The sequence below is a fragment of the Coregonus clupeaformis genome, chromosome 34 (genome assembly GCF_020615455.1).
Source record: "Coregonus clupeaformis isolate EN_2021a chromosome 34, ASM2061545v1, whole genome shotgun sequence".
In the NCBI taxonomy this organism is placed as follows: domain Eukaryota; kingdom Metazoa; phylum Chordata; class Actinopteri; order Salmoniformes; family Salmonidae; genus Coregonus; species Coregonus clupeaformis.
The window spans coordinates 36031533-36035243 of NC_059225.1; the positions used below are offsets into that span (position 1 = coordinate 36031533).

At 43.5% G+C, this 3711-nt stretch overlaps 1 non-coding gene across 1 annotated transcript; it reads right to left on the reverse strand.

Moving 5' to 3' along the window:
- Positions 1-3594: 3594 nt before the first annotated feature.
- LOC121550128 lies at positions 3595-3711 on the reverse strand. Its single transcript, XR_005996911.1, has one exon. It is a non-coding gene; the product is annotated as a U5 spliceosomal RNA (small nuclear RNA).

Consider the following 3711-nt stretch of genomic DNA (forward strand, 5'->3'; position numbering starts at 1 on the left):
TGCCTAGGAAATGTCCAAGCCTCCCAAGATCTTTCATCTTAAATTTTTCACTTAACATTTCTTTTACACTTGTGAGTGAGTCACTATCACTAGCAGTGATAATTAGATCATCGACCCAAATTATCAAAATGATCCTTTCTGTTGCAGTTTGTTTGTTATAAACACAGTGATCAGTTGGGTTTTGTGTAAAACCATTTTCACTAAGGTGATCATGCAACATTTTGTTCCAGTTCCTTCCTGACTGTTTCAGGCCGTACAGTGACTTGTTCAGTTTGCAGACTAGTTGCTCACCTGTATCTGACCTGACTTCAAAACCCTCTGGTTGCTCCATGTACACTTCACAGTCAATAGGAGCATGTAGATATGCTGTTTTGACATCCATCTGATGTAACTCTAAGTCATACTGAGCTGCTAGCTGCATCAAACAACGTACTGATGTCATATTTGCAGTTGGAGAAAAAGTATTATTATAGTCTATTCCTGCCACTTGACTATACCCCTTTGCAACATATCTTGCCTTGCATGTCTCAGTCTCATCTGAATTGTTTTTGACCGCATAGACCCACCTGCCCCCCACTGCATTTTTACCCTCTGGCAGTGTGCTCAATGTGAATGTATCATTTACCCTAAGGGAATCCATCTCCTCCTTCATAGCAGTAGCCCAAATCTCTGATTTTGGTGAAATCATTGCTTCTTTGAAGGTTTGTGGTGCATTGCACATTACTCTGTAGCAGTAGTCAACACTAGGTGGTATCTGGTCATCACACTTCACACTCATAGTCTTTTAAGTACTGGGGCTTCTTCCTCGCTCTGTCTGGATAGCGTGGACTCTGACTATCTGAAGTCTCCATTTGCACATCTCGTGTCTCTTCGGAATTTTGATCTGCCATCTTGGCTTTTGGCATGGGGGATTCAAATCTCTCCCCATGAAGATCATCACTCATTTCCAAATCTGTCTGAGTTTGGCGTTCGACTACACCTTTTGTAACGAACTTGACTAATCTGTTTTTAAGAACTTTTCCAGTGTCTGGGTAGTAGACTAGGTATGCTGGACTATTTTTATCATACCCGACAAAAATACCCTTTTCACATCTCGAGTCCAACTTTTTCTTGTTCTGTCTGTATGCATAGCAAACAGATCCAAATTCTTTCATCTTTGAAAGATCAGGCTTTCTCCCAGTAAACATGTAGTGTGGAGTCTGTCCTACACGCTTATTGTAACACCTATTGCGAATTACTGCAGCAGTCATTACAGCATATGTCCACAATTTCATTGGCAGGTTGCTCTCAAGTAGCATGCATCTTGCCATTTCAAACAGTGTTCTCCAATTTCTCTCAGCGGTCCCATTTTGATGGGGTGAGTAAGGGGCTGAAGTTTCATGTCTTATGGCATTCTTACTGAGCAGTGACTGGAACTCTTTGGCTGTGTACTCTGTGCCATTATCTGACCTGACACACTTAATTTTTCCATAAGGGGCCACATCAGCAATAAACTTCTCAGTAGATTTTACAGTATCACTCTTTGCTTTTAGGAAATACACAAAAACTGTCCCTGAATAATCATCCGTAAATGCTAGAGTATATCTGAACCCATCTTTCGCCTCTGGCTCAATAGGGCCAACCAAATCAGTGTGCACAAGCTCAAGGGCTGCTTTTGCCTTTTCATCAGGCTCTCTGTTTCTGCTCTGAACAAATTTTCCCTGTGTGCAGATTTCACAGTTGAGGGTAGATTTGTCGATCTTACCTGTGATTTTCATTCCCTCCGTCACATTTTCTAACTTTGACACATCCTCAAAATTACAGTGGCCAATAATTTTGTGCCATGTGTGAATATCATAGCACCCATGACATCCATCATCATTTTCATCACTTACAGTGTTAAGATAGTAAAGTCTATCGTACTCCTCGATGTCAAAAGTGGTACCGTTCTTGTGGATGAGCTTGTTACATCCCTGTCGAAAGTTGACTGAAGCTCCGTTGGCTGTCGCTGCTTTAACAGAGAAAATGTCCTGTGGAAACGACGGCATGTACAGCGCCTTCGTCAGCGTTGTTTTCACCCGACGACCCGTGTTGTCTCTCAGGTAAACCTCCGCTGCACCTCTCCTCTCCGCGACACCATTCGTTCTTGTTCCGTCAGCCAGCTCCACGGAATGTTTTTCCGGTTTGAAAGTCTCGTCAAACTCCTTAAACTTCCCGATGTCCGTGACTATATGTGACGTTGCTCCCGTATCAACCATCAGCCCTTTTTGTTTCAGTCCACGAACCTGACAGTCACTTATTCTGAATGCAAATGTGTGGCCTTCAGCATCTGTTGCTTGTTTCACATTGTCTCTTCTTTTTCGTCTGCAATTTGCGTCAGTATGAGTGGAGCTCTTGCAAAAACTACACCACGGTCTCCGTTCTCTGTGCTCTCCAGTAACGGTACATTCCCGAGCCTTGTGCCCTTTCTGGCCACAGTTGAAGCAGGTTATCTCGGTCCCTTTATCTCTTCCTCTTGGCCAGCTACCTTTAATGTTACTTGCATTCATCACGTGGTCGTCAGTGGAAATGGCGCTAAACTTCTCGGTGGTTTCATAGCTCCTCAACTTGGTTTTGAACTTGCCATAAGTTGTCGGCTCATCACTCTGCGTTATGTGGATGGCAAACGGCTTAAATGATTCGGGCAAACCTTTCAGAATCATTGCAATCAACAGCCCGTCACTTAAAGTCTCTTCCTCAGTGCTGTAATAGCCGTCTCAGCACGAATGATATAATCCGTAACACTTTCGTCAGCGGCTTTCTGAAGAGAAGTTAGCTCAGTGTAGAGGCTAATCACACGTGGCTTCCCTTTACCTGCATAATGTTCCCTCAATATCTTCAACGCTTTTCTCCCATCATCTGCTGCTTCTCTCATTATCAGGGAAAGACTTATCATCCAAAACCTGTATCAATTCGGCGTAGGGTTCTTCATTTTTCTCTCCGTCTTCTTCATCTTCATCCACGCTCAATATGGTGGCCTTTAGCCCTAGCAAACGCAAGCGCCCCAAAAACTTAGTCTCCCATAACTCGTAGTTTTTTTCATCTCCGTCGAAACATAATCTATTCCATCGGCTTCCATGTTCCCTCCTGGGCCCATAACCTGTTGGTGCTGTCATCTTCAGGACAGGAATACCGGCTTGCTTAACGGAGGAATAAACACACATGTTCATCATTGGTGTTTTAACCAGAACGCGGGAATGCCCTTTCTTTATTTTCGCACATGCGCAGTTGTACATCTCTCATAGGGCATAACTGTACCAATGTAAGAACACAATTTATAACGTATTAGTCTATATGTTAACAAACTGTTTTAAAATCACCAATGGCCTCATGGTAACACCCCTGAGCAATGTCATTCATGTCCTGCGTCAAGTCCCTACTAGCTCTTTACGTCCAGTGCTATTTCTTCAAAAGCCGGAAAATATGCCAGTCGTCATTGTCGGGCTTGAATTCAATTGGCCGAGTGACTATTTTGACTGGAAAAATACGCCGGTCAGCCAGCATGAACTCAAATGCAAAAAGTCTGCGTGGCAGGCAGACACAGTCTCTGTTGATTTCTCTTGAAACAAGATATCGGGCTCTGCCAGAAGCAAAGCCCCTCCAAAAATACGTTGAAGTCGTAAGTGTTCCTCTCCACGGAAGTCTTTAGTAAAAGGCGAAAGGCTTGTGCGTAATGAAGAGAAACCAGAGTCG